This window comes from Patagioenas fasciata, chromosome W (assembly GCF_037038585.1).
Source record: "Patagioenas fasciata isolate bPatFas1 chromosome W, bPatFas1.hap1, whole genome shotgun sequence".
Taxonomy (NCBI): Eukaryota; Metazoa; Chordata; class Aves; order Columbiformes; family Columbidae; genus Patagioenas; species Patagioenas fasciata.
The window spans coordinates 1,210,914-1,238,484 of record NC_092559.1 but is presented as its reverse complement, the minus strand read 5'-3'; the positions used below and the strand labels follow the sequence as shown (position 1 = coordinate 1,238,484).

The following is a 27,571-nucleotide window of genomic DNA, read 5'->3' as shown; positions in this document are numbered from 1 at the left end:
GCTTTAAATGTCTGGAAGAATTTTGGACCCATCCATTAATGATTTGATAACAGAAAAATAAAATATGAATAAATCCTACACTATTTGTTATTAGTTAGGTGATAACAATCTTGTATTAATACCCTCCACATATGTTATTTAGTAGGTATCAGAAATAGCTCTCTATCAGAGTATATCTATATTTCATATCAGCTATAGATCTAGAGATCATGGGGTGTTGCAAGCGGAAGAAAAGGAAGGGGGAGGAGGGGACCACCATCAGTGTTGGGCCAGCCAAGGGCCATTGTGCTCCCAGCACAGCAGAGCGTCCTCCTCCCACGCTCTCACCAGAAAACACGTTGACCTTTCAGGTTAAGCCGTTTTTAAATCTAAATATTTTCTAGTACATATCATGCAATAACATTTCCAAAAGGTCAAAATGGAAATGAAACCCTTCCGTTTTACCCAAAACAACTTCTTATAAATGAACCAAAACCTCCCTCTTTGTGGGTATTTTCTGTGTTTTCTTTCTACCTCAAAAATAAAACCTAGCGTGATTTTTTTCAGGATTTTTGAAGATGCTCAAAATATAAGCCCTACCCCAAAAATAAGCCCTACCCCAAAAATAAGCCCTACCCCAAAAATAAGCCCTACCGTGATTTTTTCCAGGATTGAGGATGCTCCAAATATAAGCCCTACCCCAAAAATAAGCCCTAGCGTGATTTTTTTTTAGGATTGAGGATGCTCCAAATATAAGCCCTACCCCAAAAATGAGCCTTGCGTGATTTTTCAGGGTTTTTGAGGATGCTCAAAATATAAGCCCTAGTCCAAAAATAAGCCCTAGTCCAAAAATAAGCCCTAGTCCAAAAATAAGCCCTAGTCCAAAAATAAGCCCTAGTCCAAAAATAAGCCCTAGTCCAAAAATAAGCCCTAGTCCCAGGTCATTTTAAAAGTAAATTTAAACAGTGTCCAGACAGCTATACATGTAAAAAAGTAGTAAGTTTTGGAGCAAAAATTAACATAAGACTCTGTATTATTTTTGGGGAAGCGGGGTAGGAATTTAACCATTAAATTCCCTTTTCCCCCCAGTTCCTCATTAGATTTCCCAGTAAAATGCTGGTGTTACAGACTTCTCAGCCTGGAAACGGTTTCCTTACTCTGTGGTGCCCGGGATCGCGGCTGCTGCTCCGCGATCGTTAATATTGGACCCGAGAGCCCCGGCGAGCGGCTCAAACAGCAGCAAGCTCAGAGCGTTTTGTGCCGGTTGGAGGAGAAATTGAACCTGATCCAGGCTAAAAACTGGAGAAAAGTGATATTTGAGCCACTATAACGCTTTCTGATACACAGCTGAGTAGGAGTTGACTCTTCCTGGCCATAGTCTTGACGCCAACGCTGACATCTGGAACTTTATCTGTCCCAAAAAACCCACATATATCATACCTTAGCAGCATCTCTTTTGCTGCCACCCTTTCTCCAGAAATATCCCACCCTACACAAATCTCAGACAATGATTTTGATTAAAAACGTGAGACAATTAAGTGGATTGCAAAGGGTTTTGACCCCAAACTTGTCCTGGATTGATCCTTCTGATCTGGATGATGAGTTCAACTTCAGTTCTTTGGATGAACCCCGAATTACAAGTATTAATAAATACACCGCACCAAAATTATGTCTCAGACTTTTCACACTGATTCGTTATCTTATAGAAATAATAATTAAGCTCACACTTCTGGGTGAGCAGTCACTTTGAAATAACGAGTGAAGCTGCTTCAAAATGCCTTTTGGGACGGGACATTTTCTCTTCCCAAAAAACGTTAAAGCAAATGGAAAATTTAACAAAATTGACGTTCAACATATAAATTAAAAATATATATATTAAAGCAAATAAGATTCAGTTCTAAGGACAGAACCACTGTGTTGTGCAAAGACACCACGACAGGCTGAGCTTCAGGAATGGGCTGAGATTTAAGGTGGGGAGAGATTCCCAGCACCCATCGGCCCAACGCTCTAGGCTTAATTATTTCAATAGTCTCAGCTTAATTGTACACGCAGGTTTTTCTGTCATAAAAGTGGTATCAAAGGGTCCCCTATATCTTCACCTTCATGATGCTTCTCACCTTCCCCTCCTGGTGTTCTCCCCAATGATGAGAATCCCCATCAGGTCCTACAAGGGGAAGATCTTTGCTCACAGATCCTCCAAGAAGCCTCCAAAACTCTCACCAAAGCATCAAAATCAAATACAAAGGAGAATGAGAAGAAGAGAGGTGTCAAGAATTAAAATACAACAGTCACAGCTTCAATATTCTCAAATGAAACCTCTCCAGCAGGCAGTGCAATATTAAAAATTAAATAGAAACAGCAAATTATCTCTAAGCTATTTGATAAACACGCATTATATTAATAAAACTCACCAGTAATCTGCACAGTAAATGAAAATAATGTTAAAGCAAAAGTAAATAAGACTTTTTCCCGTTTGTGTAGCAACAAGAAAGTGATGGGAAAAGGAGTTAGAAGGCAATCCTGGCTTTGGCTCTGGAAGGACAGAGCGCTGCCGCTTGGCTTGATGAACCATTTCAGGTTGTCCAGATTAAATTATGGGCTACGCTGAGATGAAGAGAAACTCCTCACAGGACCTCGCACAAGGCTGGAAAAGCCGTATTTTTGTTATTATTGTCAGGCTGTCAGAGAACAGCATGTTTTGACCAGGTCTATAATACACAGAGATCCCATTAAGGAGAGGCAGATGTGATGGATGTGTGCGCGATACCTACGGATAACTATTTACCAGATCAGAAAATCACCTCCAGTTCTCTAGAACAAAAACGCTACACGGAGACCAGGGTCATATAACCCACCTCAGGCTCTTCACTGGAGATTTCTTCTCATACCACAGAGAAAATCAACCCTAAATCTCCTTTCCAGCAGGCGCTACGCTCACAATGCCGGCTCCGTTTTCCAACGCAGACTCCCGCAGGATGGTAAATGGCAACTGGAGGTGGATATGAACACTTTCTCAAGCTTGCCAGTGGATGCTGAGGACGATTTCTCCTGCCAAACCATATTTTTCCCTGAACAGAAGGTAATTATTAGCTAAATCTTGCCCAAATGCTGCCACGGCAAGAAGGTCTCTGACAGAGAGAGGCTTAACATAAGAATTAACGGGTTGAGGGACATGCAATCGTGATCTTCAGGAGTCAGAGATGATTCACAGCATGCATAAAATATATATGCATGTAACATATGGAATTAAAATATATACACATAATATAAAGCTTAGATGCATTATTCCAAAGCAAAAGCACCGTGGTTGCTCTTGGTACATGGCACATGTACCAAGCTGCCTTTCACATCAACTTTGGGCATCAGGAGCCCCATGGAAAGGATTGTGGCCCAGCAGCATCCTATCACCTCTTTGTTCTTTATATATATATATAACTGAAATTCATATTTTTTCACCAGGTTTTCTGCCTATTTCAGCAGCACCTCCTCTTACCACAGCACAGCGGCAGGGGCTGCTCGGAAATACTAAATATAATAACTGTAATAAGTTAATAAAATAACTACGAGCTCCGAAAAAATGTCTCTTTTGTTCCCAGCTCGCTCGGCTCTGTCAGCACCGATCAGAAGCGAGTGATTGGCAGCAGCTAATTTAGCTGTCAGCTCATATCGTGGTTATCCAGGATTTAGTCCCATCAGCAGCGGTGCCACCACCACCCATGGTACCACGAGCTCTTCCAGGTATTTACTGGTCGCTTTTTAATCACTTGCCTAAAGCTGGATCTCAAAGGTAATCAAGATACCAATGATTTTCATTTCTTGACGTGCTCTCACGCACAAGCAGCAAAAGAGCTGCCCGTGATGGAAAAGCAAAGGAGAAACGGGGAAAGTCCAGCAGATCCTTGAGCTCAGAGGCAATTTGGCTTGTCACAGATTAGATCTCCCGGGCTGCGCTGTCCCGTCAATGGGAATAAGCAGAAAATCAATAGCTGCCTTTTTAATTGTGGCGACGCTCATTCCTCACCCTGGCAGGGACTTGCGGGTCCCCAGGTGGTGGCAGAAGCCACCCAAGGGGGACACAGGGCTCCCCTTTTTGCTGAAATCCCCAATGCTCCATTTTCAGGTTCTCCAGTGAAATTTCTTTCGGAAAAATCACAAAATAGGGAAATATTACCCACAAGCCAAATAAACCCAGCTCAGGGCTGTAGCTTCACTGACGTCAAACTAGAAGAGCAGTGAGCGCTGGGGCCAATCGCTCCGTATTGGTTTAACTCAAACTCAGCTCATCGCCAAATTACTATGGAGTCAAACAACAATTTTGATGCTCAAAGGACTCCAATTCCTCTCTTAGGAGAGATTTTTCACCCAGGAAATCAGCACCTTGGTTAAGCTGAAGAACTTGAGCAGGACTGAGGAGCTGCTTCATCCGCTGTGCAAATCCATAAGCTTAACAAGGTGCTTCCTCACCTGGGGAGATTCAACCTATTTGCTCCTTTTCTTTGAGGACGTGGTTTTAAGGACTCCGGTCCTGTTGTCTTTCGGGTCTCTGCTATAAACACAGCTCTTAGGCCAGGCTGAAGAACAAATAAATACATATTAAAACTCTAAGGGAGTTAATACATGCCATAGGGACATGGTTTAGTGCTCTTCAGCACGATGGGAATGGAAACATCGAGAGAGGATCCCACATCACCGCACAACTCCGAGGTGACCAGGGAATTATTTCAAGGACCGGAGGCAAGTTCAGATGCTTGACCAACCTCTTGAATACATCATTTCCTAATGATATGATTGCATTAAAAATGCCATCAATTCAACCACTTTTGCTTCTAAGCCAAGCTGACATTGTATTAAATATTCAGCTAACTTCTCTTCAGCAAACAATTATCTCATTCAATGGCTTGATTCACTGATATCTTAATGACAGCCTCCCCTGTTGTTGTTTTTTTAATGTTTAAAATATGAAATAAATGAGCCCTGTCAGGCTGAAAATTCTGGGTAGGCTATAGTCGCTGTTTTCAATAAATAATGATGAGAAGTTTCAATTTACCCATCAGCTGGCGTATCGCGTGACGAGGCTGTCATCTCCTCTCAAGCTTAAAAACCCATTCCTAGCCATCCTGATAACGTCCTTAAATATTGTGGTAGAGGCGTTGAAGTTGCTTTTTAAAAGTAAATCTTGCTCCATCAGTAAATGGGGGAAAAGAACCACAAGGGGATGAGGTGTTGGTGAAGAGCCCCATGTCCCAAAGAGCTGGGGGCTCCCGCTCATCCCAGATTTGTCATAACAATGCAAATATTACTTACTGCCCATGTGCTGTTCCAACAGGGGCTGTACGAGCTACAACAGGAATAACCTGCAAAAATGAGAATGATCTGATGCCACAAATGGGCCTGAACCGTGACAACAATAGAGAAGTTTGTGCGCTGCAAACAGATGCCCCGGAGCATTAATTGCTCATCTGCAACACTAAGTTTCTGCCTTGTTATATACAAAGACAAAAAATACTTGAGTTTTGGTCCACACGCAGCTCATTGGCACCATGTCAAGCAAATCTCTTTAGCTCTGGATTATCCTCACTTAATGAAATAGAACAAGGGCAAGCGTAGAGTCTTGAATCTGGGCAGGAACAACCCCAGGTTCCAGTGTAAGCTGGGGAATGAGCTATTAGAGAGAAGCGTAGGGGAAAGGGAGCTGGGGGTCCTGGGGCCAGCAGGGTGACCATGAGCCAGCACTGGGCCCTTGTGGCCAGGAAGGCCAATGGTACCTGGGGTGGGTTAGAAGGGGGTGGTCAGTAGGTCAGAGAGGTTCTCCTGCCCCTCTGCTCTGCCCTGGGGAGACCACACCTGGAATCTTGTGTCCAGTTGTGGCCCCTCAGCTCCAGAAGGACAGGGAACTGCTGCAGAGAGTCCAGCGCAGCCACCAAGATGCTGAAGGGAGTGGAGCATCTCCCGGGTGAGGAAAGGCTGAGGGAGCTGGGGCTCTGGAGCTGGACAAGAGAAGACTGAGGGGGGACTCATTCCTGGGGATCAATACGGAAAGGGGCAGTGTCAGGAGGATGGAGCCAGGCTCTTCTGGGTGACAACCAGTGACAGGACAAGGGGCAATGGGTGCAAACTGGAACACAAGAGGTTCCATTGAAAGATGAGAAGCAACTTGTTTGGGGTGAGGGTGGCAGAGCCTGGCCCAGGCTGCCCAGGGAGGTTGTGGAGTCTCCTTCTGTGCAGACATTCAAACCCGCCTGGACACCTTCCTGTGGAACCTCAGCTGGGTGTTCCTGCTCCATGGGGGGATTGCACTGGATGAGCTTTCCAGGGCCCTTCAACCCCTGGCACTCTGGGATTCTGTGATCTAGGCATCTTTTTTTAAAACACAAAATAAATATCAGCAGATTATATCAAAAGCCTCATCAGATTCCCATTGTCTTGGACGCGCCACAATCCAAATGGTTTCAAAAGCAAAGCGCTACCTGCTGCTAGCGGCAGCGGCTGCCAGTCACCAGATGTCTGCCTTTTGTTGGCTACAACCGGTATCATTTTTGCAGGGAAAACATGAACGTTATTTTGATCCTGCGGAACCAGACGCGCCGTGGATCAATTCACAGCAAAAGGCCGTCCGCACCGACCAAAATCTTGGTTTAGTGGGATGATTGGCTCTATTTAATTTAAACCTGTATTTATACTGAAAATTCAAATAATGCTCCCCTGCTTTGCATTTCAAAAAGAATCGCAGTGTTTATGAAATCACTTTTGAGCCGCAATTACAGTTATTTGTCTCTGGGACACACAACATGTAATTGGGTCAACATTGTTAATGAGCTACTAGCATTATTGTTAATGAGCTACTCGTGTTAGTTTCAGTGTTTCATCCCCAGCAGGCGGCAAATACAGTATGTTAAGATAGATAATTATGTTAATGTGCCAAATATCCACAGACCAAAGAAGTCATTAAAAATATTAAACAAAGAGGTTAAGTGAGACAATTGTGTGGAGCGAACTCTCTATAGCGATGAGGAAGGACCCGCAACACTCGGACACGGGGGTGTTTCCTCCTCGGTTTAGTTCAGGAATCATTTTTACCTTTAAAAATTCATATTTATGGACCTAAACGCCCCCAATGAAGCTCCAATACTTGCAGTTGATAAGAATGAACCAAGAATGACCCATCTTAGGGCAAAAGAATATCAGCGGTGGGAATTATTTTCTACCAGGAGGAGGAATCTCTAGAGCATCCTAAATGCAGGGGTTTCTCTTTAAGCCAGATCATGCAAAGGGAAATAGGAATTATTTTATTGTCTCTGATAAAATGTCTATTTGGAGGACCTTAAAATAAAGGCCTACACTGTAGTATTCCGGTTTCATTCAGTGCTGCAAGTGACAGTGAATGATTGATGAAATAAATGACCGGCAATGAACAGTAATTGAATGATGAAAAATGCGAAGTTATCGAGGAATTAATGAAAAGAAGAACGGAAGCGATCGTATTTTTTAAATAATTAAAAATATTAATGGAAAATAATTGGAGTGTGCAGATGGTCAGAGCTGAGAGCAGCTGTGGGGAAGCGCTATTTATTTGGCAATGGCGAAATACTAAGGAATTTAAACCAAACTACACGCGCGTTTTCGACAAACCCTTCAACCAGGCCCCAATAACACAATCACACGCAAGGGATAGAGGTGAACTAACCCTTCCGAAAATAAGGATTCAGAATTAAAGCTCAAACATTGGAGGTCTAAGAGATCAAGGAGAATTTCAACATCCAGGGCTCCTCCAAGTCTACACTCTATCCTATAGATGGGTATTTTTAACCTCATCATCAACTTAGCCAAGGAGTTTCTAGGCAGAAGTTCCTAAATTGCACAGCATCCTCACTAAGACACCTTTTAGCGAGAGGCAGAAAACCAACATAACAAGAGCAGAATGGGAAAATCTCCGGATTATCCCAAGGGAGATGTGTGGAGGGTAGAAACAAGTCCCTGCCGAGCTGTAATACGCTGCGATTTTATTTATAACCTGACTTAGGGAGAAAAAAAGCAGCTAAAAAACACAACCAAAAACCCCAAAGAATAAGCAATCCGACCCATTCCCCACAAGGCTAAAAATAAACTCTCCTCCTGAATAATTTAGTGACTCGTCTTTGCCAAGTCCCAAAGTACTTCTGGAACTAAAATGCCCATTAACCTCCTGCAAACGCAGGGGTTTGGTTCATAATCAGAGTTAAATGTGCACAGTTACTCAGCAGATTTGAAATTACTCTGCACCACAAATGTTTGTTCGGTGGCAAAAGCAGCCACCATCGAGCATTAAAAGTTGGGTTTTGTGGGGCATAGGACATCCCTGGATGTGCGTCCTTCAGCATCCCCACAGGTACATGGGTGAGGAGGCATAAAATTAGGGATTTAGGGCAGAAATTGGTGTAAATCACCCGTTTTACGGTGACAATTTCAACCTCCAGCCCCGCTGTGTAATCAGTGATGCCCACAGCTCACCTCTCGTCTCCACAACCTCCGAGATGTTCCTAAAGGATGAAGTTGCATCACAAAACCCTCCATTAAGCCTAATTTAAATGCATAAGTTAAGATGCTTAAATAGACATATTAGAGTGATTTAAAAAGATGGTTAATGCCTGTTAAATATAATCAATTCCAGGGGGTGAATTGCAATATGTTTTAGAAATCGCAGCATAACAGATTAAGACACATTGCCTACTACTGATCTAATAATTAAAAGACAATTACTGCCTATTTAAATCTCAGGAAAGCGTCTCAGAAAACACGGTTTTCACTTCAAATTGCTGGATACTTTTATATCTAATTCTAAGTATTATCATTTTTGGTGCAATCCAGACAAGTCTCATTTGCAGGAATGGTGGAGTTTGCCCTTTGAGGCAACCAAACTTTCTCAGGCAAAAAATGACTCCAAATCACCGTGAGCTCTTCAAAATTTAGGCCATAAGTTTGGTTTAAGTACACACCTGATCACTTTGGTGCTAAAACAAGCTCATATATCCAATAAGTTGCAATTATTCAATAATAATTGCAAGAGTTTGGCTTAAAAAATAATCAGATTTATATGGTTGGGTCTACTTGACCCAACGCTCAAGCAATGAAGACCTTCCAAAGAGTCGTCTATATTGTTAGCTACACGTCTTTCCGCTTTCTTGGGCACATTTTGATCGGATAACACAACATGTTCCTCATCCACTGAAACCCAACCAGATGTAAGCACGACATCTAAAATCGAAGATCAATAAATACCCGATAAATCAAAGTTGAACACATGGGACAGTCAGCCAAGTGCTTGCACCCAAGTTGGGTGCTGACCACGTGCGGTCAGATTCGGAGCAAGGCCGAACGTCCAGCTGTGCCATCAAAACAGAGCAACAAATCCATAGACATCGCTATGAACCTCCCAGCAAGAACTGGGGAAGAACCAGTTTAAATCATTTCTTTGGGGTATTCTGGTGGCTGCGTCTTAAGGAAGCAACCACAGGACTTCAAAACGCGTCTTCAAATGAAGGGTTGTATTTCAGGACTTGGCAAATCCTTTCTGCAAATTTTTCTGTCTTATAAACAGCTTGGTGAAAATGTGTTACCTTAATAATTCAAGTTCTCTTCGTTGTCCAACACTCATCAGGGAGAGGCCGGCGAGGACGCCGAGGGGGTGCTAAATAAGCAGTTTTTAGTCAAGATTTGCCACGGATGAAAATGAGCGACTGGTGTAATGTTGATGACAACATTTACAGGCTCCCGGTGGATTTGGAAGATACACAAGTCTCTGAAATTGGGCTGAAAGGAAGAAAACAAGCACAAATGTACAATCTCACCCGAGAGCACATCACACATTCTGGTGTCCGCTCCAGTCTCAAAGCTCACGGAGACCAGGGGGGGTCTTGCAAGAGGAGACCTCAACAGCCCACCCAACCTCTCATGGGTCCATGTGGCCACCTACCAGCTGTGCCCAACGTCCCCAGGTCTCACAAGCAGCCAAAGGGACCCACTTTCAGCCAAAATCAAGTTATTGGTCAAGCAAAGACTCGAACATCATGGGGCTTGGTCACCATGCGGGTCATTGGTGGGGTCTCCATGTCAACACACGGCTCCTCACAAAAGCAAAATCACATCAAACTGCAATTTTGGATGCTGAAGAGGCTTTTTGTGAACAAGCCATCCTGTTGAGAACATTCACCCCAAATTTGTCTAAAGCTTTCTGCTGTTAATTGAAGGATGCAGAAATCTGTTTGCTGAAGCTGCATGAGCAAGAAAAACAAAGATGTCAGCTCAATTATTCATCGCGAATCACTCATTTGGCTCTTGTTATGAAATGACTTCTTTTCACAAAGCTTGCATCAGATTAATTTCTTATTAATTTCATTTATTTAGACGTCTTAAGCTGCCAAAGGGATACGGATACTAAAGAGGCAGAATTCAGGAGGTTTTTAAATAGATTCTACATCTAATCTGCAAATTACTTGAGCAAATGAGCAAAACCACTCGGGTCCGGAGCAGTGCAAAAAGGTGCATTTCCAGAAACAGCAACCTTGAGCAACTTTATAATCATTGCAATTACCATTAACGAGTGAATCTGACTTCATCGCACTCGCTTGATATTAGAGAAGAAGTTTCCATTTAATAGGCGCTCTAATTTATCAAAATTAGAAGAAGCGTAAGAACGTGATGTCAGAAACACTGATGCAAAGTTAATAAAATGTGTTTAACACAACCTGTTATTGAACGGGCTGTGATTTCTGTATCGGGCTGACACGCTACCCATGGCCTCTCTTTTGCTCTGATTTACCTTACAACAAGGAATAAATACATTTTCAGTCCTCCAGGGCATAGTTTCCAAACTTCACACGATTGATTGGAAAATATAAACCATGGTGTCCCACTGCCTGCTTCCTCAGGGTTTGTCGTCAACAGGAATCTCAATTTAACATTATAATACATTAGTTTCTTCCAAAGAAAAGTGCTGAACACACATATTAACAGTTATTCTGAAAATTAAGATAGCAGAGCTTGCTGTCAGAGATTAGTTACAGCACCAGAAACTCAATATTTTTTTTCCAGACTCATCCAACTCAGACACTTCTGTCCAAAGCCTCTTTTTTTAATGATTACTAAGCCATGTTATCACTGAGCATTGTTACAACATTCACTTGAGGTTCAGAGCCGGCTTTTAAGTCTCTCCTTAAGAGACTTGCAGCCTGCTGCTCCCATTCCTTTCAGGTGTGTGGGGGAGAGAAATTAGCTGTGGAATTCACTGTCGGAGGAACCCGAGGTGCTGCAACATCACCATTATATAAGGAAACCTCACACGAAGCCGTTATAGTCTGCAGCTAAACCTGCTATAAATATACCCGTTAAATCGAACATCGCCGACCGCGGTTGTCACCGCAGCTGGGGACCAGGGTTCTTCCCAAGTTGGTTCTTGAGGGAACAACAATCTGCAAATCACCAGGTCCTCTGTGCTTCTGCCCAATGTGCAAGTTAAGAGCGTGTGAAATGCTTCAGACACCCCACTTCTATAGTGTGGAATTCCTCTTCTGTTCAGTTTTGGGGCCATCATGTCAAGAAATGACTTGGAGAGAGTGGAGAGAAGGGAATGGAGCTGGAGCACAAGTGTGATGGGAGCGGCTGAGGGACCTGGGGGGTTCAGCTGGAGAACAGGAGCTGAGGGGACACAGGGACACAAAGAAACGGCCTCAAGTTGCACCAGGGGAGGTTGAGGTTGGTTCTGGGGAACAATTTCTTCCCCAAAGGGCTGTGGGGCATTGAACAGGCTGCCCAGGGCAGTGCTGGAGTTGGAAATACACACAGATGAGGTTCTTAGCGACGCGGTTTAGTGTTGGGTTATGGTTGGACTCAATCTTCAAGGTCTTTTCCAACCACCTCCAAGACAATATCATTCCCCAAATCCAACCTTCCTGCCACCTTGGGCAAAGAACAAAAGGAAATCACTACCTGCTTGATTGGGTTTTCATCCTCATCTCCTGCACAGCCAGAGGCCACCTCTGAAGCTCGGGTGCTGCCCATGTGCTCTGACCTGATGCTCTCGGCCATCACAGGAGCAGAGCTGCTTCACTTCATGCAGTAATTAAATATTTATCAGGCCAGCAAGCAGCTTCACAGCTCTGCAGGCAGCTGGGAGGTGGGAGAGTTGGGTTTGACACCACAGCAATTAATATTTAATGAGCTGGGGGAGGTAAAAGGGCTTCAGCAGGAGAGACAAAGGGCCACGTCCATCCACCCCACCCTGGACTTGTGTTCGGAAGAACCCGCTATAAGAAAATCTCAACCCTGCAAAGCCGCGCACGGAATCGCAAGCAGCACAAAGCCGGGGCATTTCCCAGCACCCCAAGTTAGACCCTGACAGACACCAAGCCCAGCACTAGGATGGGTTTTAGTTAATCTTGACTGAGCAGCAGTCCCACTGGAACCACACAAGGTACACAAGTGGGAAATGCTGGATTTTACCCAGATATGAAGGACTAAAACCATTTTGGTGCCAAGAGTTCTGCTTGAATTTGACCTTCATGGTAAGCATGCTAAGAGAAACACACTTAAATTAGGCACAGTTTAGGCCCAACCACAACACGCTCACCAACAGCAGACCCTGGGTGATTGTTGGATTTATGGTTTAGTAGTTCTAGTTCTAATATTGTCGCAGCTTTTTGGGGATATTCCTCAAAGAAAAGACTCGCTTTAATATTAAATATCACCGTTAAGCGCAGCGAAGTTCCTCCAGATTCATAGAGAGAGAACTCAGAGCAAATTTCTACCTGGTAACATTTCAAAGCAGTTTTCCCTCCGCTGAAATGGAGCTAAAATAAGACTTTAATGGCTACAGTGTTGGTTTCTTCTTGTCCTAATCTCCTGACATTCCCATAGAGTTTGCTTTGCCTTGTTCCTCTAAAACCAGGAGATTAAGGATGCTGCTTGTGCAGTTGTTTAAAGTACACGGGATCGTAGAGTTTGTGTTGATGAAACCTGGAGCCCGGCAGCAGCTTCAGGAGGAGCTCTGGCCCATCTCAGCCATGGTTTTGGCCGCCGCCGAGCGTGGTTTGGCAGCCGCCGTGCTCCAACCAGCTCTCCGCAGTCCCCAGAACACAGCGCTTGATGTTGTTTTAACCACGGGCTGATACAGTTAATTGAATAAGCATTAATTCTCCTCCCAGGACCATCTGCTGAGGACCAGCTCACAAACTCCTCTCGGAAACCGAGGCAACAGCACCATCTAGCAGAGCAGCCCAAAAAGTGCTGGGAGGACTCCAATTGGGTAGCAGGGCTGGCTGGTGGCAAGCGAACAATTTCGGGGTCCAGGCAGCGATGGCCTTGCACACCAACACCCCCATTTCCATCTTCAGACCCCCGACTCAACAGCTCTTGGTTCTTTCTCAACTTTATCAAGCCTTCTATGCTGGACCACAACTTCTCAGCATCACTCAGACAATCTCCCCCTCCTCAACTTCATATAAGACCCCAATCTAATATTTATTAGACAATACAATTATCAATAACATATTAATTCTAATATTCTTTAGTTTACTCTCCTTTAAACTTGAAGGTGGGTTCCTCATACCATCCAGTTTCAGTGTATTGCCCAACATTAGAAACCAGACCAACAGCCCTGCTGAGGGATAACGTGCTCCATGTAGCAAAGATGTGAGAAAGGCTGCTGGATTATACATAAACACATAAAATAGACTTTAAAAAGAGCTTTTACCTCTCTCCTTGACAGAACAACACATCCCCAAGGATGGGAGAAGGGGATAACGGAGAATTATCCAAGTTTATTAAGAGGAAGGTGCTTCAAGCAGCAAATTTCTCCTTAGATCCAGCCTGTGTTTGCACTCACAGACAGCTACAAACTTGAATGCTCATTTTCCTGTAGTATCTCCCTGCATAGAAAATTGATTCCAACATCCAAAGCTCTGCACAGGACAAATTGTGAGAAATTTTATCTCAGCCTTGTAATGAATGGAAATTTCTGCTTGCCAATCTATTTTGGCTGTTTGCTTTGCTCTCCCCACACAGGGAAAAATAATGGCTTTTCACATCAGGTTCTCTTCAGTACCTTGTAATTCCTTTTTCTGATATTGCTCATCCTCATCAGACGCGATCTTGGTTGATTTTATGCTGAAAGAAACCAGTAATCATTTAAACCAGCTCCCATGTTTTATAGGGCTGGGCAATTCCAGTCTGGGATGCAGTGAGAGGGTTTATTTGAAGAAAATAAAGCTCTGGTTTTGATCAAATCCCATCACAAGCCCAGAAAGGACTTTTCCTGTGTTAATTACCCTCACAGCGTGATTCGTACCTCCTCGGCCTGCTCTGAAATTGCTGCCTCCAAGCTTTGTCTTTTCGTGATACTCCTGATTTCTATGATTTATTCTCCCCACCACAAGTCATGCCTCCTTTGGAAGGTTAGAACCGGCTCATCCATCTTTTCCTTTCAAAAACAAACAAACAGATTTTCTCCTAATGGAGCACAAAGCAATTTTACCGGGGCTCTTTCGGTCCCTCGCTGATGCTTTGGGGAGATGCAGACACAAGAGGAGGATGCGGCGTGACTGTGACGGCCTCGGCTGCTCCCTTTGAGTCCAATGAGGTGTTTGAGTGTTGTGCTCGCAGCAGAACCCACTCAGCTCAACAAGCCTGGTAAGAAAACCACTTTCCTTTTACCAAAACATCCCCAGATTGCCTCTTCAGAACTTGACTTATTCCGAATCGCCCATCTGAACGCACCTCAAAACATCGCAGACAAATAAACCATCTCACAAGCCCTCAATAAACCCTTCATCCCAAATAAAACATCTCAAAAGCCCTCAAACCGAGATGTTTTGGCCTGGTTTCCAAGAGTCAGACAAATACAATTTGTTCCAAGTCATTTTCAACACAAAATTGCGTTTCCCTGACCTTAAATGGTTTTACTTGAGGAGCTGCAGCTCCTCATCTTAACGAGGCTCAGCAGCCAAACTCCCCCATTAGGTACCACAAGCACTCGGCAAACACTAAACCTGCACTTCTGATGCTTTATGGAGGTTGTGGTCCCAATCTCATCCTCTCTTCCGAGCTACGCAGCCCAGAATTAATGAGGTTAATGGTTGGACTCCATCTTGAGGGTCTCTCCCAATTAAAATGATGCTCTTATTATAATATATCCCATGCTCTATCGAAAGCATTGCTGGTCTGCTTCTATTCATAGGAGTCATCAAGAAAGCTCTTTCCTCTAAGGAGGGATGAAAATCAGGACCATTTTCAGTTTGCATGTCCTATGTGCTGAGAATTGAAGGGAGTCAGGTCCCAATGGAGCTTTTCAGCAAAAGAGCAGCTGGAAAACTGAATATCTTCATGTTCATTGATCAATATTTTGGATTAAGTAGGATAAAAACCCAACAAATTTCAAACCCACAGGGAAATTCCCAACAGGACTTTGGGGATGGCATCCACCATGCAGCAATAGCAAAAAGCAATGGCTTTTCCCAATGACACCAGTGCCCCTCTGAGGGAAATGAGATAATTCCCAGTCATCAGTCTGGGACAAAAAAATCAGGCTAAAATGATTTCAACAAGAAATCTAATTGAGTCTTAATGACTTTAAATGTCAGGTCTATAAAAATCTCTGTCGTGGAGCTCCCCTTGCTCCTTAGGGCTGGAAAATCAGCACATTGCAAGATGTTAAACCAACCCAGGCCTTAAAATTGCTACCCAGTCCAAACCAGACCTTTCCCACCACCCTGGTGCAATGAGAAATGTTCCTTCTCCCCATCATTTGAGACCGCCCGGCTAAGAAATGCTGCTGTTTGAGTCAGATTATGGCTGGATTTGTTAAGCCAGAGTCACCATGATCACTATGAAAACACATTCTTCACCATTGGGAACTCATAGTTTAAGGTGAGAGAAGGGAAACATTCCTATCCCTGTACTGCTGGTATAACGACGCACGCCAGCACAGAAACAGTCACAGACATAGTGGTGCTGGTTGACAGTGTTGGCTGAATATGAACCAGTATGTGCCCAAGTGGCCAAAAAGGCCACCAGCATCCTGGCTGGTACCAGCACTGGTGTGGCCAGCAGGCCCAGGGCAGCGACCGTCCCTGTGCTGGGACCTGGGGAGGACAAACTGTGAATCCTGGGGGCAGTTTTGGGAGAATCCCCTCAGGGCCCAAAATGGCAGCGCCAGAACCCCCTCAGGGCTGAGGCGATATGAGGTTCTCAGGGACATGGGGCAGTGCCAAGGGTGGGTGAACAGTTGGACTCCATCTTGAGGGTCTTCTCCAACCAAAATGACCCTCTGATATATCAGAGATCACCCATCGCTGGAAGGCAGAAGGGGACGCACTCCAGCACAAATGGTCTTGGTTGAGGAAGGGACACCCAAGCCCATGTAGACCCTGGTACAGGACTCAGCATGGATAACTTGCTGTGACAAGCAGCAACAGACCAGGATGTGCACCTCTCACATCTCTTCCCCATTTGGGGTCCTCTCTCATGACCAAGCCCCACATGTCCCTTCCCAAATCAGAACCGCTGCCTCGATCCATCTCCGCTCACAACTATTTCAGGACATTACATTTCAGCTCCAGAACCCATTTCTTCTTCCACAGCACAAACAGCACAGCTATTTCAAGCCCGTCTACATGATTTTTCAAGAGAGACCATTTTTATAGTTGAGCAGATCGCATCTGCTCTGCTGGAGGCACTAGGTTACCAGAAATAGGAGACAAACCTTGTGCTTGCACACAGATTTCCACCGGTTCACCACAAAGAGCATATGGCACATAAGCACCAACAGCTCCCGGAACAGCAACTGAAGAGCTTAAATACGAGAAGCTTTGCAGACATGACCCAGAAATCATTTTTCATCAGTAGATCTCTTGCCCCATGTAGTGATCCTCGACATACCCTGGGGTCTCAAGCTCTTTTTCTCCCTGCATCTTTCTCCAAAAGGTTAATCCCCAAAAGCTTCACTTCCTTAGGCACCTTTCCCTTCCCATGTAAGTATCTTGGGGACAAGAGAAGAATTAAAAGATGACCTTGAGGTCTGGCACATTGTCCTATTTCACTCCTTTCTTTAAGGAGAAAAGCCACCACTACAATTAACTTATTTGAGCTGCCCGGTCCTAAGAACCACTTGAAGATCACCCAAGAACAGGCTCCAAAAGCATTAACATCTTCTGCATTGGCCAAATGAACTCAGGCCGAGATTAATTAGCTTAGAAATCCCAACCATTCTTGGGATCAGGGCAGGAGCAAGAAGCTTTAAGGCTGCCCAAGATGCTTGGATAACAGATGTTGACACAAAAGACTTGTGACCCTGCCACAAGATCACTTTATTTTCAGGATAAGTTCTTGTGGAGACTTATTTCCCCATGATACAGCTGTATCCGACTCACCCAGAACCCCGAGTTGTCTCCACCACACGTAGGAAGGCCAGAAATACCCCAAGAGGAGATGATAGAAGGTGGATGCAAAGCTGTCAAGTGTCTCATACAAAAAACATGGTTAAAGATCAACGATCCTTCTCCTTTCTTGTGTCAGAAACCACCGGTGCATTACACTGACTGGTATTGACATTTCACTCCGCTCCTATCTTGTGTTGTAGCAGCACTTTTAGGCTTCTGTAGATAAGGCTGGCTTAACAAAGCCATGAAAAGAATCCTCTGCCCATTCCCCTGGGCAACGGGGCTTCCAGAAATTGGGGAAGTTTGTCTAAAAGTCTTTTCCTTCACATAAACGTTACCATTTCCTGTAGTAAAACCTAAAAAACCTCTCCGACATTCCATGAGTTTTATTGCAGCCTCTGCGTTTCAGATGCGACTCCAACCAGCTGAGCAATTGGGTTTGGATTTTGTGTTGTTTTTTCAAGCAAGCTGAAGGAATTTGGCTGCTGAGATAATGAGATAAACAGGAGAAAAGGCCCAAGTCTCTCCAGTGACTGTTTTCTCTCTTTAAGCACACAAAAGCAGCCAATATCAAACACCTGCATGGAGTGATGTTCTCCCCAACCAGAATGCAACCAGTGATTAATTTGTGCCCTCTAGACTTTTATTTTAAGCTCCAGATTCCATCTATTACCCACCACTTCTCAATTCTCAGTCAATCTATATTCTCCGCATGGAGCCGTAAGCTTAGACCCCACATAGTTCAGTTCTTTGTATCACAAAAATCAAGTAAAATCGATTTCCCACATATTTGATCATTGCTCTTTACCTTTTCTTACATGTCAGATCTGAACCAAACTCCACATTCACCACCATTTATCCCACTTTCCCCTCTTCTGTGCACTTCCATAACAATATTTTCATATCTTTACCATTAAGCTCAATAGGATGTTCTTACTCCATTCATTTTTCCCCTCCGGCACTTCTCATTTAATTCCCATTCACCTCCACCCACCGTGATTTAAAGCTTTGGGTAACCCAACCTTTAACAGTCCCAAAATTACACATCAGCCACCACTGCCATTTTCTTCCCAGCACAAAGGAAGCGTTGATACAACCTGACCATTCGAGCTGATGGATTCCCAGCCACTCATCACCTCTTTGTCTATTGAAATGAGGTCAATATTCAATTAGCTGGAGGTCGGCACAGTTTCTGCATTAGCAAAGCATCGTATTTCAAGATTTCTAAGGAAGCTTTGTCAGCGAGGACCTGAGAGGTCCAAGCAAGTGCTCCCGGGTTTAAGCAGCATGAGAAAACCCAGTTTAAATACATTTCTTCTAGATAAAGAGAATTCACCCAGTCAGGCTGCCCCACAGCCAATCCATATATTTATATCAGTTACCCCATCCCTGGGGTTACCAAAATCCATTGTTTTCAGTTTAAAATCCCTTTGACAATTTGGGAACAGCCTTTAGCATAAAAACAGATCCAAAAACATCCTTACTTCACAGCCAGTCCATAAAACCAACTTGTAGCCTCTACATTGACAGCGCTTCTTGAAATTATGTCCCACCAAACAATTACTCAGCAGTTCTTCATCTAATAAAATAACATTAGATATTTCTAACATTAATTTCATTATCAATCATCTTTACAGGAAGGGTGAACAAATGGATTATTCGTAATGTCTCAATAACCAGGACCACGATTCCCCGCTCACTATGCTCATCCAACCCAAAACCAAACCCATAAAGCTCAGGAAAAACTCCAGGAGATAAAACTACCACGTAAAAAAGCCACTAAACATTTGCTATAATCACATGTGCAGCCACATAACTATGAAAACACAACATAAAATAAAAGGAAGAAACCACACAGAGCAACTACACCCTCTGCAAATCTCACCTTGCAAGCAAGAAGCAGCTCCTCACCAACCCATGGAAGAAACCAAACTACCACAAGCAAGAAAAAACCCACCCACCTCCCTATTCTTATTAAATAAACTGATTAATTAAGCCCATGTGTGCTGAGTTTGGCCCTGGCCTCATTCCCTCAGGGTGGAGCAGGCTCAGCTCGTTAGAAGCAACAAAGTCAACCTGGTGTCCAAGCAGGAACCCAATTCCAAAGCAAGAGATCAGGTCATCTCTGTACAACACGATGACCCAAAACCAGCCGCTGTTCTCTGTCCCAAAATGACTCTTCACCTGCGGAAAAATCGACTCTTTTGCTCATTTTTGAAGCCCCTGAGGTTCAGCATCGCCAACCGCAACTCCAGGGTGACCATTTGTCCTTCCACGTGGTCACCAATAAAACAGTTTGAGGGTGGGACTCCTACCAACCCTATGAAGATCCCGGTAGAAAAAGGTCTATTAAACATTGGTTGTCGCAGAGTATTTGGGGGGAAAAAAAGCCATGAAAACGTTACTTTTTATACTAAACGGCTTTCCAGCATGTTTCTATTAACAACCGCTGCTCTACGGAAGGAGTTACTTAAGTGAAACAGTAAAAGAATTCAATGTATAACATATATTTCCATTAAATATTTCTGCATCACGCAGGCAGTTTTAAGCAACAAAGTAAACATTCCCTGTGCGTATAATACATTTCCATTAAGTATATCTGTAAGGTAGAGATTTTTATGATGATTATAGTGATTTTTCCTTCGATAAAAGCTCCACAAGCATTGTTAATCCATTACAGCTTGCAAACGCACGTATTTACATTTATGGTAGCCCTGAGTTGTACTTTTTAAGGGGTTCTAAGGGGAAATATGGGAGCAAATAACCCCTTTCTGTAAAAATAAGCAGAGATTTGGGTGGGCTCAGGTGAGCAACAAGCCTACGGTGCTAAATGTAGTGGTGCTATTTACTCCAAACGCCTATATTTATTATTTTAAACGAACATGGATTGAACCCCAACACCTCGGTGCCTTCCGTGCGAGGGGAACTGAGCGACCCACAGGTCCTGAAGTTAACGGGGACATTGTGCGATGGGAATAAATAAAACATGACAACTGCTGTTACTGTTGTGTATGAAAAAACATGTCGTGAAATGCACATCCATGACCCCGAGGACCAGGCAAGCGAGAGATGCTGGTGGTGAAATGAGCACGCAGCTATTAATGGATATTATATTGCTGTGGAAGTCGCGATGTTTTGGGGGCGGTATTTCTGATTCCTTTGATTTTTAAGCTCAGACTACCCCAGCAAGCTGAGCTGAGCAATATTCCATGGGTTTGCTTATCAGGGCCAGCAGCATGAATCCTCCAGGGTGCCTTAGTTGTGCTTTTCCCACAGCCTGAGCTCTGTTTGGAGAGAAATGAGCAGCTCAAAGCAAAACCCTGAGAGCCTCCACCTTGTGCCAAAAGCTTCGCAGAGTCATGAATTTCTCACCCACGGGGGGAACAAACCAAAGCTTTTGCTTGCAAACCAGATTCAGGTTGGCGGCACAACGGGCGTAACAACCTCACATTTGGCTTTGCGATCGGCATAAATCTACTGAATGCAAAAAAAACCCTTTTGAGCGCCGTCTCCACCCAATATTCCAATAGCAACTCATTTCTTCCACAGATACATAGGTGCTATGTACAACATGCTTTCCTCTGGCTGGCACTCGATGCAGAACAAAGAGCAAGAAGGAATTGGGCCAATGCAAAAATCCTCATCCTCAAATTATTATTCCTCATTATTATTATTATTAAATTATTATTATTATTTTCCCAACCTCTGGAAACGTTCTTGCTACTTTGAGCAGATTGATGCAGAAAGACAATACTCAAAACACAGTAATATCATTTTATAATGTAATATAACTAACGCTTGGTGCCATCAGGAAAGGATTTCACCACCAACATTAACATTCGTTAAAACAATCCATGTTTCCCTTTGGAAAAAAGTTTGTACCTCCCATTGTCTCTTTTTTCTTTAATTCGCTTTTGTTCCTGGAAGAGGAGGAAGTGATGGAGTGTTCTGTCAAAACTCAATAAATTGCTGTTTTCCTTTCTTTTCACTCCAAAACTTAAACCACCTTGGTTTTTTTTTACCTCCCTCTTCTCTTTGTCCAAATCAAATAAACCCAAGAATCGCACGCATCTATAACCTTTGGTTCTGCTGTCACTCTCTCCTGGTTTTGTTAAAAACAAGACCGGTTCTCTTTTAGTGATTTTCTTTCAGCTCAGCTCTTCTAGGTGGCTGCACTTTTCTGAGGTTTAGCTGCATATTTTTCCTCGGATGCTGCACTCGGTGCTGATAAGAGACCAAGGGAATGCTAAAGAAGCTCAAGTTTAGGTTTAGGTTTAAGTTTAGGTTTATTACTATGTTAGCTAAGAAAGACTGATAAGTTTTCCTGTGTTCCGTTGTGAGAGGGGTGGATGGAACAGGTGCCTAGAACTGACCAATAATCCATCCCATAATCGTCATAGCCCCTATATAAGAGGGTGATCACGAGGGTCACGCTACCTTCGACCATGGCCGGCATCTGGAGAGGACCCTGTCTGTCTGTCTGTGATCTACAGGCCTCAAGCCCTACACCTGCTCCGCACACCCAGCTCTGCTGCTGGAGTGACGCCAACTCCACATCAAGCCCTTGAGATTGGCTTTGTATACTTTGTATATATATTCTCTATTTATTAGCAGCATGAGTAAAACCCTTTCAAACTCTCCAACTTGAAGTCTAAGTCTCTCTTCCCTTCCCCTTATCTTTCTTATCATCTTTCCCATCTAACGGAAGGGGTGGCCGGAGGTAAAGGGGATAACAGAGAGCGTCTGCCATGGTTTATTGCTGCCATGCCTTAAACCTTGACACACCCGCAGCCAATAACGGATTTCTATGCAGTAAAAGGTCCCTGTTACAGCAAGAACATGAAAAAATTGTCACTGTCACCGCTCAAGAGCTGCAGCATCATCCCCAAGCAACACCCCAACCACGGCCTTAAATCAAGAGCACATTCAAATGGGGTTAAAATGGAATAAATGTGCATTTGAGAGCCTGTTAAGGGTTGAGTAGGCAATGAAGGCGCTATTAAATATCATAACAGCCACATCATCCACCTTGTCCTAATCAGCAGTGGTTTTTCAGTCTCCACGACGGGGCTTTTTCTTGAAAAATAATGCAAATCATGCTGAACATGAGTAATTTGCTGTGCTTGTAAGAAAATGCAGGTTTTGGGGCTTTGGGAACCAAAAAGGAGCAAAGTCAACTCATGGAAAAACGTGTGGCCGATGGGACGTGGCTGCTCGGCCATGGAAGGACTCTGAGGAGTGAAACTTGCTCCACACAACCCCGTGGCTTCCTCCTCCATCCCCATTTTCCCCCGTTCTTCCCCCAAATTGCCGTTCGGCACAGAGGTACCCACACCGCAGGCTCCGGGGGAGCAGCTGGCGCTGATGAGCTCACCTCTATTTATGCAAATGGCAATAATTAGCGTTTGATAGCACTTGTCAATGAGCCTGATTACACGGCGCTGGGTGATGAGTCGCAGCTCGCACGGTGGTGCCCAGGAGAGGAGCTGGGGCTGCAGCAGCATCGTGGGACCTGCAGGGACCTGCTGCTGCCTGTCCGAGGGGCTTGAGACCATGGGCTGCCTTGGGAAGAATCGTTTGGGTTGGAAAAGCCCCTCAAGATTGAGTCCAACCATTAACCCACCCCTGGCACTACCCCATGTCCCTGAGAACCTCATCTGTGTGTATTTCCAACCCCTCTAGGGATGGTGACTCCAGCACTGCCCTGGGCAGCCTGTTCCAATGTCCCTTTGGGGAAGAAATTGTTCCCCAGAACCAACCTCAACCTCCCCTGGTGCAACTTGAGGCCGTTTCTTTGTGTCCCTGTCTCCCCTCAGCTCCTGTTCTCCAGCTGAACCCCCCAGGTCCCTCAGCCGCTCCCATCACACTTGTGCTCCAGCCCCTTCCCCAGCTCCGTTCCCTTTTCTCCACTCGCTCCAGCACCTCAAGGCCTTTCTCTTGAGGTGATCCTACCACCACTCTGACCACCATTTTGAGCCCTGAGGTGATTCTGGTGCCACCATTTAAGCCCTGAGGTGAGGAGCCCAAAACTGCCCCCAGGATTTGAGGTTTGGCCTCCCCAGTGCCAAGGTCTTAAAAACTCTATTCTCTTCTTGAGAACAGTCAGTGTGTCAGCAGGTCTCATTAATTAGTACAGGCAATTGCAGAGATGAGGAAACTGCTGCACATAGGAGCAGCTGGGAGGGGTTATTTTGTTTAGTTATCCATTATTTTTGGATCATAAAGTATTGTAAGATAATGGCTGGAAAAAAACTGCCAGGTCAGTAAAGTTCAAAGATGAAAAATGTTGTTTTCTGCCATGAGATCCACACGAAGAAAAATATTAGCACAGAAATGAAGTAGCAGTGAGATGTTTTCCTGATTGGCCACATAGCTGTGATAGTCATCATTCTACATTTCCTCTAAGTTTAGAGAGCCAAGCTCAAAGAGAATCAAATTTGAGGTAAATTAGCAGTTCACACTGAGAATGGCTTATTAGGGAAGCCACATTTGGGTGGAAAGCCATGTAAATGCAGAAAACTGGTATTAAATGCTGAATTTATAGAGTGAAATAATAAAGTCCAGCTTCCTCATACTACCACTACACTTTTTCAATTTTTCAAAGAAAGGTTGAATAAGAGAATAAACATAGAATAAAGTATTTCCTTTGAAGGTAAGTGTTGATAATTTCAGTATTTAATAAACCCCCCCAACTTTATTTTGGGGATAAACGGGGGGGGACTGTTGGGAGCACACACAGAGCAACATACTCGCTCCTGTGAAAAGGCTGCAGAATTTACAGCCGGTCACTTTGGGGTTTCCAGAACGCTGCCAAAAATACAAAACCACGCAGTAGATACATGCAACTTACAGTTAGTGGTAAGGACATCACCAGGGTATGGTTTAACATGCAGCAGGTCAACAAAATCCCGGGATGAAATCAGCCCCACTGTGGGTTACGCTGTGGTATAGACCAGTGTCCTACGAGTAAGGAAAAGGAGTTTTTGGAGTTAGTACGTAAGAAGCAAAGTTTTCTTTAATTGGCAAAGCAGCACTACAGGTTAAACAGTGAGTATGTGACAAAAATGGGTTATTATTTGTTAGTATGAGTTAACATGAGAGCCATAACACAGGGCAGGGATTCACTGCCATCCCTCATGGTCTATATCGGAGGCAGGAGTATGGTTTCTTAAAATGTGCTCATTTAGTGGAACCAGAAGGCCTATTTGCATTAAAATACACCTGCTGGATTCCACATTGCATTCTGCGACAAAGATGTGGAATCTAACTCAAAAAATCAAAGACATGGGTGGATGTCCCACAACATGGTAACATCTGACCAGCTCCAGGCAGAGGGAAGTGAGAGAGGGTCAGAGAAGACAAAAAGGGGAGGATTCTTTATTTGTTTTCTGGTTTAGGGATTTTTTTATACACTTGAGCCATTTACACATGTATAATAGGTTCTGAGAGCTCTCTCCATACCCAGGGCCATCTCCCTCAAGTTTACAAGTTGTTACTGATTCAGAACATATTTAGTATTGAGAGCTTTCTTTGTCCCAGTAGAAGTCTTTTTAGCCACCAGAATTCACACAGAGAGCGTTAAAATAAAATCTTTGTATCAAATTATCGTATTACAGCTTGTAAGATTTTAATGCTTTGTCCCATTTGCTTCGATATTCAGGAAGATACATAAAAGGAATGATTTTACTGGGCACTTCCTTAATTATCCCTTCTCCGCGGTATCTAGATGGTGTAAAAAACAGAGATTGAATTCACATTTATGAATTGGAAAAATAGGTTATACAAGAATAAGTTGAAGATGCCAAGCTATAATAAGGTAAAGTTGTAACCCATTTGGCACTGATTGCCAATCTTCTCGCTATTTATGAACTAGCGCATTCTGGCGTTTCTCCAACTGTTGTTCGTAATCTTTTGAGGAGTTCAAGGGAAAGTTCACGGGGGGAAGAAGGAAATAGGCAACTCCTGCAATGCTGGGAACTGCTCATGGCAACAGAGAGTTCTCACAGGCAGTTCCTTGTGAATCACCACGGTGAGCACGAATTAAACACAAAGGTGACGGACGCTGCGTGACAAGAGGTGAGCTCAAAGGCGACTGTTCAAGAAACGTGACATCAGATTTACAGCCCCTGGTGATGCACAAATGTAAGTCAGAAAGACCATCTGAAATGTCTTTCTTGAGTTGAGGTGACATAATTCCAAATGAAATCCCACTCAGGCTTGAACAATCCCCTTCATGCTTCCCTGAACTCTGCTGGAAATATTTCACCTGACTGAAGCAAGGATCCCTATTGCTTTTCACTGCCAGATCCCCCACTGATTTCTTTTAGCAAGTAAAGCAAACTCTTCATACTCCTGCAATTTAAAAAATCAACTGGTGCTTGAGATATGAGGTTAATAAATAATGTCTGACTGAAAATGAGAAGAGCTACACTTTTGCTCCTAGAAACAGCTAGTATTCCTTCACAAAAGACACACTACAGACCAGTACTACTTGTTAATGTGACAAAGATTTATACAAAAATAAATGAATGCAAGATTTTGGCTCCCTGAGCCAAATGGCAGGAAGCACAATGATGCTTCTCCTGACTGCAGAGGACTCGCTATATACAGATCTGGGTACAAATGAAAATGGTTTTGTGCCCAACTGAGACTACAGAACATCTTTTTTCCTTCCCCCAAAATCGTCAGGCACGTTCTCCTGAATTCTAAGCCGCCCGACCCTCACACCTTCACATCCACCTGTACTGAAATACGATCTGAAGTACAATTAGGCCACATACAACATAAGCAAATTCTTATTAAGTTAACAGTACTTTTAACATATTCTAATGAAATAGCACAGCTACTTTCCATTATCATACTGTAGAGTAATTCATCTGTAACACATCTGCACGCGAGTGTCGGGTATTTCCCAAGCAAAAATTTCATAGAATCATAGAATAGAATCATTTCAGTTGGAAAAGACGCTCAGGATTATCGAATCCAACCATAATCTAACTCTAGCACTAAACCGTGCCCCTGAAAACCTCATCTAAACGCCTTTTCAACCCCTCCAGGGACGGTGACTCCAGCACTGCCCTGGGCAGCCTGTTCCAATGCCCAACAGCCCTTTCCAGGAAGAATTTTTCCCTAATATCCAATCTAAACCTCCCCAGCACAACTTGAGGCCGTTTCCTCTTGTCCTAAAGCAGGAGGGGTGAAAAGGTGTAAAACATAACAGCTCCAACAGAATATTCCACCAGGAACAGTCACTGACTTAAGGCCAAAAGTGTGACTCCGGATCTCCTTATACTTCTATATTAGTAAGTGTTATATAGTATAAATCCACCTCTTGTATTCCAGCCCTGCACTGACCCAGTGTAACTACAGCACAAAATCCTCTCTAAATCTAACAAAACTATAATCACGAGGGCGTTAATGTCTCCATTTCAACTTTGGGTGTCACTGTTCAAAATAAGATGTTAATCATCACCATTTTGAACAAAATGTAAATACATATTTCCCACACACTCTTTTGAAGGTTTGGAAGAAACCGTAACATTTTTTCTCAAAGTAGAAAAAGGAACAATAAAAACTTAGCAGTTGATAACGAGTTCTGAACTAATTGTTAAAGGAAAACAGTTTTAAACACTTTTTGCAACAGAATGGTTTGAGTACAAATAACTTCATAAACAATATTAACTAATATTTTCTTACTGAGACTTTTATCACCCTCCATCCTGAAGTATCTTGACTGTATGATAACAGTTTTTCTGAAACTTCATCTGTGATTTTCTTATAGTCCATTTATCTGTAAAGATTTAAAAGCAGTTTGCTGGTATAGATAAAAGCATTCCTTAAAGAGCAAAAAAACATGGGGTTCACTCCTGTTTCCTTTCCATGGCTTTAGTTCACTTCATATTAAATCCATCATTACTCTGCATTCAAACCTCCCCTCCTTAGTTTATCACCCGAGATTCTGATTCTGCCGTAACTGACTGAAGTCACTTCTGAAGTCACTGAAGTCACTCACAACAGCGCTGAACGATTCAGGACCGGCCTCTCACACAAAATCAGCTTCAGCCCTAAACCTTTACGGGGCTGTCCCGTGGAACGGGTTGCACAGACTTTTCCGGAGCCCCCTCAGTGGGATTCCGGCAGGCGCTCGGTGTGAGGGCCGCTCACCTCCGCCGCCTCTGGGCTGACAG

General features: G+C 43.8%; 1 protein-coding gene across 9 annotated transcripts in view; it reads right to left on the bottom strand.

The window, feature by feature from the left end:
- LOC136114600 (netrin receptor DCC) overlaps window positions 1-27,193 on the bottom strand; it is a 361,710-nt gene extending 334,517 nt beyond the window's left edge. For 3 of the 9 annotated variants that reach the window (XM_071801688.1, XM_071801697.1, XM_071801698.1), the window contains exons 1-3: window positions 24,235-24,321; window positions 9,573-9,765; window positions 2,097-3,047 (exon numbers count right to left, since the gene is read on the bottom strand). The gene's annotated coding sequence lies outside the window, so the exon portion shown is untranslated. Of the gene's footprint in view, window positions 1-2,096; window positions 3,048-9,572; window positions 9,766-24,234; window positions 24,322-27,080 lie in introns of those variants that run through there. The other 6 variants (XM_071801696.1, XM_071801699.1, XM_071801690.1 and 3 more) reach the window with 4 other exon arrangements.
- Between the last annotated feature and the right edge of the window lie 378 nt (window positions 27,194-27,571).